At 41.3% G+C, this 13,339-nt stretch overlaps 1 long non-coding RNA gene across 6 annotated transcripts in view; it reads left to right on the plus strand.

Annotated features, from left to right (window-relative positions):
- The first annotated feature begins 431 nt into the window (after positions 1 to 431).
- Positions 432 to 13,339, plus strand: part of LOC121828094 (uncharacterized) — a 44,121-nt gene continuing 31,213 nt past the window's right edge. For 2 of the 6 annotated variants that reach the window (XR_013050101.1, XR_006070553.2), the window contains exon 1: positions 433 to 605. This is a non-coding gene — a long non-coding RNA (uncharacterized LOC121828094). Of the gene's footprint in view, positions 606 to 13,339 lie in introns of all 6 variants that reach the window. The other 4 variants (XR_006070556.2, XR_006070558.2, XR_013050099.1 and 1 more) reach the window with 4 other exon arrangements.

A 13,339-nucleotide genomic window follows, 5' to 3' on the forward strand; every position in this document is an offset into this window, starting at 1 on the left:
GCTGAGTCCATTTTTGTGTGTATATGGTTTCAGAGCTGACCACTCAGCACTAGACATCCAATAAAGGGCTCATCCCCAGGATAGACTAATTCTTCCAGGCGTCATTAGCTGGTAGAAATGGATTTTCATTGTCAAATGGAACAAAAGTCCCATTATTTCCTTATTGTTTATAAGAATATAATTTTTTGTTTCTCTCATTTTTTCTATTTACAGTAGCCAATATTATATATAAAGAAACAATAATTTGATTACATATAAAATACATAATTAATGTGTGTGGTGATATTTTGTTTGTGCTCTAACAAATATAGCTTGCCTGGAGATCAGATTGGGGAGCTAGCCAAGCCACTAGTTAACCATAGAGGCCAGGCAGTGGTGGCACACACCTTTAATTGGGAGGAGGGAGCAGGAAGATCAGGAGTTCAAGGCCACCCTGGACTACACTAGAATGATCCAGTCTAAAAGAGAAACAGAGCCAAGCGGTGGAGGCATACACCTTTGATCCCAGCACTAGGGAGGTGGAAACAGGGAGTGATATGGCTGGGCAGAGAGAGGAATATAAGGCTGGAGCAGACAGGATCCTTTCGGTCTGAAGATTCGTAGAGGTAAGAAGTCTCTCTAGTGGCTGCTCCTTTACTTCTCTGATCTTTCAGCATTTACCCTGATATCTGGATCTGAGTTTTTATTATTTAGATCAATTAGAATTCATGCTACAAATGTGTAGTTCTTATCTCTCTCTCACTGTGTGTGCATATATATGTGTGTGTGTGTGTGTGCACATGTGTGTATATGTATAATATGCATATATATATGAAGCCTTTCAAACTGAAAAAAATATAAAAACTTGTCTTTTACATTTTTTTTTTTTGCTCCAAAGCTGAAATCAGCCACTTCTGCAAACATTTCCAATTGTTATTGAAAAAAGTGTGTACAAAGAATCCACAGTCTGGGGCCGAAGTGTGCTAATTATGAGTACTCTGTCATTGCTTCTAAGTGTTCTCAGGGGACAAAACTATAAAATACATCTTCTTTTTGAATGAAAAAAAACATAGAAGCTCCCTGTTGGTATTTCTTATGAATTTTAAATCACAAAGTTTTCATTTAACTTAACCCTACACATTTCAAAAGTAAAATGCAGACCCAGGACCACGATGTGGACTCTATACTCAGATTCTAGTGGCCAGATGGATGCTGATACTTAGGAAAGAGAATGGTATCACAAAGTCCTGGCCCTCATTTCTGGACTGTCTAGCACAATTAAATTTTATATATAGTTTTAAACTTGATTTCTCTTTTTTTCAGATGTCAAACATTATAGTGAAATATTTTATAAAATCCTGATACATCCTTGTGAAAACTGTGTGGAGAGGAAAGACTGGTATATCATCAGTCCCACTCCTATGAGAAACAGTTTAATGTCTCATATTTGGTTCTAAAAATAACTAGGCAAACAAAACGGATAATACTATGTACGCTGGTCTTGTGTCAACTTGACACAAACTAGAGTCATCTGAGAAGAGAAAACCTCAAATGTAAAACTCGCTCCCTGGGCCATGCACCTCACCTGGGCAGCACAGTAGAGCTGACCTTGTTGGCAGGGGCAGAGGTGAGTCTACTCAGAGGGCCTGAGAGTGGAGAACTGGCCCTTCCCCTTGCTGCCTGCAACATCGGGTGAACTAACTGGGACAATGCTGGAGAGCTCACCCTGGTGGTGAGGATAAGGGAGAGCTGTCCGGCTGATCAATCCAGCTACCACCCATGCCCGGAAGCAGGGCTATGAGTTGGCCCATCCCAACGTTCACCCCATCTATCAACTGCTGAAGTATGTGAAGGGGTTGGTCCTGCAGATCCAAAGCTGCAGGATCTCCACGACACAGAGAAACAGCAGGATATCCAAGAGGAGTTCCAGTGGGGGCCCAGTATGATGGTATGGCAGAAGCCAGAGGCATGGAGCCAGACCAATGACTCACTGCAATGAACACTTACAAGTAAAGACTAAATGGTATACCATGTGACTCACGGGGCCACACAACAGCTACATGATGATATTTTGGCGGGGGAGGGGGATTGCAAGGGCAGAGGGCAGATACGAAGGGATGGGGAGATGAATGGAACAGAGATGCATAATGTGAAATTCACAAAGAATCAATAAAAAGTTGAAAAAAATTTGCTCCCATCAGATTGGCCAATAGGTAAGCCTGTGGGATATTCTCTTGATTGACTGACAGTTGATCATTGATGTAGGAGGGCCCCTGGGTAGGTAGGCCTGGACTGTCTAAGAAAATAAATTGCACAAGCCACGAGGAACAGGTCAGTAAGCAGCTCCTCCGTGGCCTCTGCTTCAGCTCCTGCCTCAGGTTCTCACACCAACTTCCCCCAGTGATGGGCTATAAACCCGTAAGCTGGAATAAACCCTTTCTTCCCAGAATTGATTTTGGACGTGGTCTTTATGACAGCAATGGAAACCAAACTAAGACACCATGTATTGACACGTGGACATGTCAGGGCTCAGAGAGAAGTTCTCTTTCGGAAATAATATATATTAAACAATAGCACAGTTTTTTGAGATTAAGGTAGAAAAAGTATGTCGTGGTTGTTTTGTTTTGTTTTTCTTAAAAAAAATCTAGCAAGTCCTTTCTAACTTTTATTCTTTTAAAATACATTTTAATTAAAAGATAATTGCACCACTTCCCTTCTTTTCTCCTATGTCCAGCCCCTCCCCTCCCCCTCCCTCTCACTCCTCCATGTCGGCAGGTTTCCAGTACCAGGTCTGATTTCCTTCCTGTTGAGTGGGCCTTAAAAGCCCAATTAGGACTAGTGTTTCTTTTCCTCCCCTGACATGCTGCATGGTGCTTTCTGTTACTATAGAAACTAGACCACAGGGAGGAGACTCTTAGATCCAGCTCAAATCATCTGATTCCAGTGTTCTAAGTGTGTGGTGTCTCCAGCAACCTCTCAGAAGGAACCCCAAGGGCAATAGCAATAGCATGTATTGTTTGGGGGTCACTTGGACCCACACACACACACTAAGCTTACTGCATAGGAGGTTTCTCCTGTCTGGTGCTGGGATTTTGTTAGTGTATGATTCTTGTGCAGAGCATTGTCAGCCCAAGTAGCACAACTTAGTTTAATCTCTCTCTTCTCTCTCTCTCTCTCTCTCTCTCTCTCTCTCTCTCTCTCTCTCTCTCTCTCTCTCTCTCTCTCTCTGTCGTGTGCGTGTGTGTGTGCATGTGCGTGTGTGTGTGTGTGTGTGTGTGTGTGTGTGTGTGTATGTGTGTATGTGTATGCATACACACGTATCTTGGATAATTACAGGTAAATATATCATGATTCCTTATGCTTTACCAAACAGCCTTTGTTGGTGTAATTTGTCCTCCCTTCCTTACTGACCGCCCCTCCCCAGATGAAGCCCACTCCCCATTTGTTTTCCATTTTCTGTAGCCATAAGTTTCTCTGGTCCTGCTTGGCCCCACAGTTGGGACAAATCTCTCCCACTTGCTTCCCACAGCTACTTGGTCCCAACTTAACACACAGAGTCTTATATTATTTACAAACTGTATGGCCTATAGGTCAGGCTTCTTGCTAGCTAGCTCTTATAACTTAACTCAACCCATTTCTATTAATCTACATGTTGCCACTTGGCCGTGGCATTACTGGTCTGCTGGCATCTTGTTGTTCCTTGGGCTGCCGGCTGGCCTCTCCCCAACTCTACCCTTCTTCCCTTCATCTTCAGTTTGAATGTACCACCTACCCTTATCCTGCCCTGCCGTAGGCCAATGCAGCTTTATTTATCAGCCAATTAGAGCAACACATATTCACAGTGTACAGAAAGACATCCCACAGTAATTTTCTACTTCATATCACCTGTATCCTGCTATTCTGTATCAAACCACCCCTCTGCCCACAGTCCCTTTATACTTTCCTGGCTTCTACTGTTACTCAAGGTCACATACTAACATATGAAGATTTGGAGCTAGGAACCTCAGATGAAGGAGAATATATTGAGGTCTGGGTTACCTCACTCACTATTACCTTCTAGGTCCATCTATTTACCTGCAAATTCATAGTTGTCATTTTCTTTACAGCTGAATAGTATTCTATTGTGTGTATTATGACATTTCTATTAGTCACTCATACAATGAAGGACATTTAGGTTGTTCTAAATTCCTGGATATTGTGAATAGAGCATCTATGAACATTGCTGAGCAAATATCTGTGGGATGAGATGTGGAGTCCTTTGTACAGTTGCTGAGAAGTATATAGCTGGTCATATGGAAGATTTGTTTTTAGTTTTCCAGGATTCTCCATATTTGTCTTCAGAGTGGCTACACCAGTTGCATTCCCACCAACAATGAATAAGGGTTCCCCTTTCCTCAAAACCTCACCAGCAATTGCTTTGTTGATCTGGGATCTTTTCCGGTTTTATATTAACTTTATGATTTTTTTCTATTTATATGAGGGATGTTGTGGATATTTTGATTGTGATTGCATTTCTCTATACGTTGTTTTTGGAAGGATGGTCAATTTTCACAGTATTAGTTCTACTGATTCATGAACATGAGATATCTTTCCATTTTCTAATGTCTTTTCAATCTCTTCCTTTGAAGATTTGAAATTTTCATTGTAGAGGTCTTTCACGTGCTTGGTTAGGTTTATTCCTAGATACTTTGTTGTCTTTGATGCTATTGTAAATGGGAGTGTGTTCATCATCCATTTCGCAAGTGTTTGTTGGTGGTGTGTAGAAAGGCTACCCATTTTTGTAACTTGATTTTGTATACTGCCGCTTGTAACTTGATTTTGTATCCTGCTAAAATTAATGATTGTTTCCAGAAATTTTCTGGTGGAACCTTTGGGATCTGTCATGTAGAATGTCATATCATTAACAAATAGGATAATTCTTATCTTCCTTTTCCTATTTGTATCCCTTTCATCTTCTTCTCTTGCCTTATTGCTCTAGCTAATGCCTCCAGCACTATATGGAAGAGAAGTGGGCATAGTGAGCCGGTCTGTCACTGATTTTAATGGGATTGCATTGAGGTTTTCTCCATTTAGGATAATGCTGGCTGTATTTTGTTGAGATATGTTCCCTCTGGTCCTACCCTCTCTAGGACTTTTCATAAAAGCATGTTGGATTTTGTCAATGCCCTTTTCTGCTTCTAGTGATGCAAATTATGTGATTCTTACCTTTAAGTTGATTAATATGCTTTACTGTAGGTAGTGACTTCTGTATGTTGAATCATCCCTTCATTTTTGGTATAAAGCTAACTTAATTGGGTGAACCATCTTGATATGTACCTGTATTTGGTTGTCTAGTATTTTGTGGAAGTTTTATATCTATACTCTTCAAGGATATTGTTCTGTAGTTTGTTTGTTTTCTTGGTGTGTGTGTGTGTGTGTGTGTGTGTGTGTGTGTGTGTGTGTGTGTGTATCTGTCTGTCTGACTGGGTGTTAGAGGAACACTGACTTCACAGAATGAGCTTAAGAGTTCTTATACTTTTATCTTTTTTAATAATTTAACAAGTATTGACTATAGTTCTTCTTTAAAAGTCTAATAGAATTCAGCTGTGAATCCATTTCAACCTGGGATTTTTTTCGTTCAAAAGGCTTTTTATTTCTGTTTTAATCTCTTCCTTTAATGGGTCTGTTTATGTCATTGATTTTTACTTGATTTATCTTTGGTAGTTTGGATGAATCAAGAAATTAATCTGTTTCTTTTAGATTTTCCCACTTAATGGAGCACAGGTTTTAAAAGTATTTCCTTATAAAGTTCTGAATTTCTTGTATGTCTATTGTAATGTTTCCCTGTAAAATTCTAATTTTGTTTATTTGAGTTGTCTCTTTATTTTGTTTAGTTGGATGTTTATCTTCTCAAAGAACTCTTTGTATTGTTTTCTTTGTTTATATTTCATTAATTTATACTTTAATTTTTTTTTTATTTCTTGCTGGATACTGGATTGGGGTTTGTTTTTTCTTGTTTTTCCAAATTCTTCAGTTATACAATTGAGTCATTTATTTGTGCACTTTCTGATTTTCAACCTAGGCACTTAGGGCTCTAAACTTCCTCTTAGAACCACTTTTAACGTGTCTCACAGGTTCGATTATGTTATGTTTCTTTTCATTCAGTACAGGAATATTTTTTATTTCTTTATCAATTTCTTCTCTGACCGATTTGTCTTTCAGCAGTGAGTTGTTTGACCTTTGAGTAAAATGTGGGTTTTTGTTTGTTTGTTTGTTTGTTTTTGGTTTTTTTGGCATTTGGGTGGAATATTCTGTAGATAGAATACGGTAGTATATAGTTGGGTCCATTTGATGTGATATCTTTTAATTCTGAGGTTTCTGTTTAATTTTTGTCCAGATGATTTATCTATTGGAGAAAATGGGGTATTGAAATCACTTATTATTATTGGTTTTTTGTGTTAATCTGTGTTTTAATCCCCTTACTACCCTTTTTAATAAAGTTGAATACACAAAGTTGTATGCATATATGTTTGTAATATTTCCCTGATCCCTTGATTAGAATGAAGTACCCTGTTTTTGTCTCTTTGGATGAGTCTTAGTTTGAAGTCTTTTCTTTCAGGTATTAAAACGGTCATACTTGCTTGCTTCTTGATCCCATTTGCTTAAAAAATAATTTTTCCATCCTTTTACTTTAAGTTTGTGTCTACCTTTAAAGCTGAGCTTCTTGTAGGCAACATATAGATGGATTTTGTTTTTTAATCCATTCAGCTAGCCAATGTCTTTTAATTAGATAGGTGAGGCCATTAATATATAGAGTGATTATTGAAAGGTGTGTGTAGATTGTAGTCATTTTCTTGTTGTTTTGCTGGTTTGTGTTGTTAGTTGTGTTTTGTATTTCATTAATTATAGCTTCGTTTATTTTCTTTCTAGAGTCTCTTGGATATGCTAATTCCTGTTTTCAGTTCAAAGTATCACTTTCAGTATTCTGTTTAGCATTTTTTGTTGGATATGAATTTTTTAGGGTGTTTGGTTCATGAAAAGTTTTTATTTCTCCTTCAACATGGCAGATAGTTTTGATGGGTAAGGTAGCTTATGTTGGAAGTTTTGCTCTTTTAGAAATTAAGAGAGCAATGTTCCAGCCTCTTCCAGCTTTCAGAGTTTCTATTGTGAAATCAGCTGTTATTCTGATGGGCTTTATTTGTATGTAAGTTGTGTTTTTTCCCTTTAAGTTTGCAATGTTTTTTTTTTCTGTATATTTTATGTTTTACTATGGTATTCCACAGGGAGTTTCTTTTCTGGCCTTGTCTAGTTGGTGCTCTGTGTGTTTCCTGTATGGGTGTGCGTGTCTTTCCTTAGTTTGGGGAAGTTTTATTCTATGATCTTGTTAAGGACCCTGATCTATGCCAAAGCTAGAATTCTTTGTATCTATATCCTCTGCTTGCTCTTCCAGCCCTGATGCTCCACGTTCTGCTTGGTGCATTCCACTTGTAAGATTTTCCCATACATTTTTCAGTTGGAATACTGAGTTTTTCAATTCTGTCTTCATTTCAGCTGTGTTCTCTTTGATGTTTCTATTTATTTATTTATTTATTTATTTATTTATTTATTTATTTATTGAATTTGGCTTTTCAAACCATGAATTGTCCTTATAATTTCTCCGAGCTTTGTATTTGTGTTTTCTCGTACATCACGCAGGTATTTATTGTTACCCTCTTTAAATTCAATGAAGTTTATTCACATGATCTTTACATTCCTCGACATCTTTGATAAAATATGTGATTGTTCTTTTAAATTCTTAATCTGGGGTTCATCTAGGCAGTTCTTATTAAAGAACACTTTATGGGGTCTAGTGGGTTTGAAGGGAGACATATTGTCTTGGACATTCATATTGCCTTTTTTTTTTTTTTTCAATTTGACCTGGTCATGCATTCTTTTTTGCTTGTGTATCTGATGTAAGAATCTGGCCCACCTTAGGCTGGGCCAGTGCTAGAGTTATGTGGTCAGAGATAGTCCAGGTAAAGCTGTTTAATTGGACCATGCATAGATGGCTACCAAACCATGATTCTTGAGCTTGGCCTGTGAGGATAGAGATGGCATGGGTCAGGGGAAGGGTGGGAGAGGAAAGGACCAGTCAAAGGTGGCTCACAAACACAGTGGCTTCGAAGACCACTGATCTGTAGCTAGGCCTGCAGGTGTGGAGGTGGCAAGAGGGTGAAGGGTGAGAAAGGGAAGAAATGACCTTCCAGGCAAAGACGGCTCTTGAACAAAGAGGGCTTGTTGGCCATGCCTCTGGAGCTAGGCTTGTAGGTGTGCAGATGTGTGGTGCAATTCTTATAGTGTAAGAGTTACTAGTTAAAGTGTGATAGAGATACTCAGTAGTTACGAGCACAAGCATGCACTGCTGTTGCAGAGGACAGAAGTTCAGTTCCCAGCACGTATGAATGGTGGCTCACACTGTGCATAATTCCAGCTCTAAGGGATCCAACACCCTTTTCTGGACTCCAAGTGGATTTGTACTCAGGCGCGCACGCACACACACACACACACACACACACACACACACACACACACACACAAATATACATAATTAAAAACAAAATAAATTAAAAAAGTAATTACTGAAAGAGCCAGCTTTCTTAAATTCATATAAATCAAGCCAAGGTTATCATCAAACTGCCAAAGCATGGAACCTGTAAACAGTAACAAATTTAAGCATTAAGGAAATTGTCAATCTAATTTCTGATTTGATTTTTCCAAAGTTGTGTGTGTATGTGTGGAAGCAGGGGGGAATAAAGAAACACAGTAAAACATAATGCCATAGTTAATTCAAAGAGTTTTAATTCAGTCCATCTGCAACATTGCCACCATTCAAACTACACCTGCATGCTGATTTGGTGTTTTCAGACCTACACATAAATGTGAGCATATGTGCAAATCCCCTGTTTAATATAGTGCTTACCAATCACCTAAGCTCTTCCACATAAATAAATAGATGTTTTTTTCTGTTTGGTTGATAAAACTTGTGATGCACTGGCTCTGGTACAGGAACTCACATTCTCATCTACACCTCTCCGTTCACTGTCTGCTGGGCTGGGCTCTGTGGTTATAGAGGGACAGGGCTCAGAGAACAGGGAAGCCAGAGGCTTCCATCTCGAGCAATGCCAGATTATGGCACACAGTCTGAACTAAAATCCACTTGAGGAAAAAGGGCAGACTGAACTTGTGGCTTGTGTTACAGTTCCTGTGAGTGGAAACATGGAAAATCATAGAGAAGCATCTAACTATAAAAACAGAACATGAAAGCAAAGGCCTTTCTTGAAGAAACAGACAAATTCAAATGGCCGGATCTCAGCCATAGGGACCGTCACCTCTCCCAAATATCTGGGACCTGTTACATCCGTAAACACAACAAGATGCACTTGTACTTTGCTGCATGTTCTGTCGTGGCAAAGGTGAAGCAAAGAACACCAAGGGATTAATCAGCGACATGCATGATTAAAACCAGAAGGAATAGGATGACCTACAGGTCACAGGGAATTAAAAACCTGAGCAGAGTTTCCACAGAAAGCGGATACACAATATGCTCTGTTGGGGCACTTAACTGTAGCGATGTTTCAGACACACTGATTTCAGGTTTCAGTGACGCCCCTGTCTGCAAACTGTGGAAGAAAGGTTTGGCTTGTAAGTAAAGGTGACACAAGGGACTGGACATGCCCTGAAGTCACTTGGAACCTTGTCAAAAGCCTTCACCGACTCATTTCTTTCTTAACCCGCAAAATAGCAAAGGTCGTGTAGAGAAAGGACATGCACGTCCCGCATGTCTGTTTGCTCTGCATAGCACTTTATCAACTTGACTGGATGCCTTCTGGTTATTTTGACAGCATTCTTTGCCACATTCCAGTGAGATAAGCAGTCCCTGTGCCCACTTTGCCAGTGATAAGGACGAGATTGTGGAAGTCGTCGTTTTGAGACTGCACAGCGTGAGAACCCTGCATCCAGGAATGGAGCTCAGAACCTGGGAAGGCAGTCTGTGCTATTGTGCCTCTGAAGCAGACTGCCATCCTCTCCTTAGATCCGGCCGAGAACATCTGCGTTCATCTCTCGCCTCTGTCAGCAAGCATTTGGGGCAACTAATAAAAGCCAGTGTCTTTCCCCAATGCACTCAAGTGCTCATGTTGCCCACCATGATGGGCGTGTGTGTCAAGGAGAAAGAGCTCCTAACTGGCCACAACTGGAACCTCTGACTTGACAGTGCACTAGGATTACTGGTTCTGAACTTCCGCTTTCTCTACCACAGCATCTGGTGATAGTTCTTCATTTGCTCTGACGAAGGGCAGTGGGAGGGTTTGTTATTGGAAGAGTTAATGGCCCCACTCCTCCCAGACTCATGCAAAGCCACCTCCGGCTACTGAAAGTCACCGTGGGTTGCCAGAAAGTGCTCTACACTTTCAAAGCTAATTTTAGTTTGCTTTCAGTGGTCTGGAAAGACAACAGGCTCACCATAGCTCTATACTTTTGCCATCTTCCTGTGGCCTTCTAGAATCTACATCTGTCCAGGCACGTGCCTATTCTGAAGGAAGAGCCTGTGGCAGAACTCAGATTTTACAAACCTCACCTCCTGCTACAGAATTCGAGTGCAGTGTGAGGAGAGATGAAGCAAAGATGAAGATCCATCTCTGTCACAGTTAACTGAGTTCTCGTACTACCCCTGAGACTGGGAAGCTGCTGAGGTCTGGAGAGCATATCTTAATATGGGTGGAGCCTGGTGGTGTCTGTGCACACCTTTAATCCCAGCACTCTGGAGGCAGAGGCAGGCAGATCTCTGAGTTCAAAACCAACCTGGTTTACGGAGAGAGTTCCAGGACAACCCGGACTGTATAGAGAAACCAACCTGTTTTGAAAAACCAAAAATACACAAATAAATAAAAAGTTTGTGTGTTGAGAACTTGGTCCTCAATGGGGCAATATTAAGAAATGAACCATCAAGAGATGGATTATAAGAAAAGTATAGTGTCCATTTGGAGCCTCGGGCTCACCCCTGCACAGTTTGGGAAATCCCATTCTTCTCTCTCTCCAAACCCCACCCACTCAGAGAGTCTCCCAACCAAGGAAAGGCAATTACAGCAGCTTCCTCCCCTGCTGCCTCCAGCCACCCAAGTCCCACTTGTGGCAGACACATCATCACCCCTCGCCTACAATCTATAAAACTCTTTTGCCCTGACCTGGGCACGCAATTTCTCTGGCCTCGATCTCTGGGACCAGTGAACCCACCCAGGAGTTGCTTTGTTACACCTGTTGTTATACTTTCTCAGTTCAGCTTGATTTGGCTTACTGCATCAGCAGAGAAACTTATCGGGGGGCAGGGGGAGGCAGGAGGGGCAGAAAACCTGTTAACTAGGTCCCTCGGAGCCCTGTCCTCAGAAATGAATAATATAGTTCTTACATCATCCCTTCTAGCTCCTTTGAGAGTGGACTGGTGGACTATTGCAAAAGGGTTAAACCTGGCCCCTGGATCTCTCTGGCTTCCTGTCTCACCCTGTGATCTCTCCCATAGCTTCTCCCTCCACGCTGCCATCCTCCATGTGTAACGAAGCAGGAGGGCTTTAAAGAATACCATTGTAATGTTATTTAGAATCTTCAGCCACAAAAAGTGTGCAGCAAATAAACCTTTCTTCACAAATTGCTCACCTACGTGTATTTTGTTATAAAAATTTAAAAAACTAAAACAGAGAAGTTTGGGGATTGTCCTACTTATTTGAACTTTTCATGAGAGAGAGAGAGAGAGAGAGAGAGAGAGAATTGCAGAAGGGTGGCATGGGTCAGAGAGCTAGGCTTGCCATGCTGGGAAACATCACCTGCAGCCCAAGGCAGTTAGTTTTGCTCTGTATGACTGGACTTGGGTCTCTGGGCTTATCAGATCAACTAGCACAAGCCAGGCACTGGTGAATCAGGCAGCATCCACTCCGCCCTTTCCTCCCTGACTCTGAGATTCACAGGTCTGGGAATTATTCAGAAGTCGTTCACTGCATGAGCACTTGCCATGGGACTTGCAGATAGGGTGAGTAACGATCTCTTTTGGATGGTGATATGAGAAATGCACATGAAACCTGTTAGGTCCAAAGGAAACTCCAATTCCCCAGATTCCAAAAGGCAGCCCAAATACTCAGAAATGACCTCAGCCTGGACTATAGGAGGATTTCTGGTCATTAGATAAAAGCCAGCATTCCTCAGGAACTTGTGAAGCTGGTTCCCCTCTACCAGAAGGAGTTATTGCCCTTACTTCTGGCAGAAGGGACATACAATGACTATCTGTGGTGCCTCTCATCATATTGAAGCACATTCTCACCTCCAGGCTCCCTCAGTGTCCCAAGTACCTGTTACACATTCAAAGTCCTAGCCCTGCTCACTTCCTCCCCTACCCTAAACTTCCTGCAGCTCACAGGCTCCCCTCCCCCAGCTACTCATTCTCCTTATAACCCTGCTATTCACACTCCGTTTGCTCTCACTCATACATACATACATATGTACATACATACATACATACATACATACATACATACATACATGCATGCTCTACTCCTCTTCTCTCGTTGATTTCTTTGTTCTTTATCCCCTGCTATTCTCCCCTCTCTCACAGACAGCCCTGGCCATGTCCAGTCTGACAGCCATGTTTAGTCTACTGCTTTCTCTCTCTGCTCTGGACTCTTCCAGATGTCTCTGGCTGTTCTCTCTCTCTCTCTCTCTCTCTCTCTCTCTCTCTCTCTCTCTCTCTCTCTCTCTCTCTCTCATATCCACAATAAACACAATAAAGTCTTCCCCTTAACCACACCATGCAGGGGCCATGTGGTCAGTTGCATCTCCCGGAAGACCTCACCTAGTCTAATTCAGTTACCATGAGAGCCAGTTCCAGAGACCCCGTTGCTTATGTCATTGGCTATCTGCCCTGAAAATAAAATACACCATGTGTTTCTCGCCTATGACCCCAATCTGAAACTTTCTGTGATCTTGGCACATGTTAAAATCTTTTTGACATGAAGATTCATTTCTCAAACATGAAAATTTCCAAATAAATTCAGACTTGGCCTCCTCTGCTAAACAAAACCCTTAATCCACCTCTTTGGGCTTGGGTGAACTACCAAGAGGCCAAACAAATGGGTAAGAAAACAAGCAAGGAGGAGTTTCCTTTAGGTGCTTAACCAACCAACTGGACTTTGAAACTACCCTGCTTGTTCTATCAATGTTCCTAGAATATAGTGCTTGGCTGTGGGGCCACCCTGGCACCGGGGAGGCTTCCTGGTGCCATGACCTGACTGCACAGGAGTCTGAACAGAGAAGCATGTTAGGGGGGTAAGAAGGAATTCTAGAACAGTCTACCCCAAGG

Source organism: Peromyscus maniculatus, chromosome 3 (genome assembly GCF_049852395.1).
Source record: "Peromyscus maniculatus bairdii isolate BWxNUB_F1_BW_parent chromosome 3, HU_Pman_BW_mat_3.1, whole genome shotgun sequence".
NCBI lineage: Eukaryota > Metazoa > Chordata > Mammalia > Rodentia > Cricetidae > Peromyscus > Peromyscus maniculatus.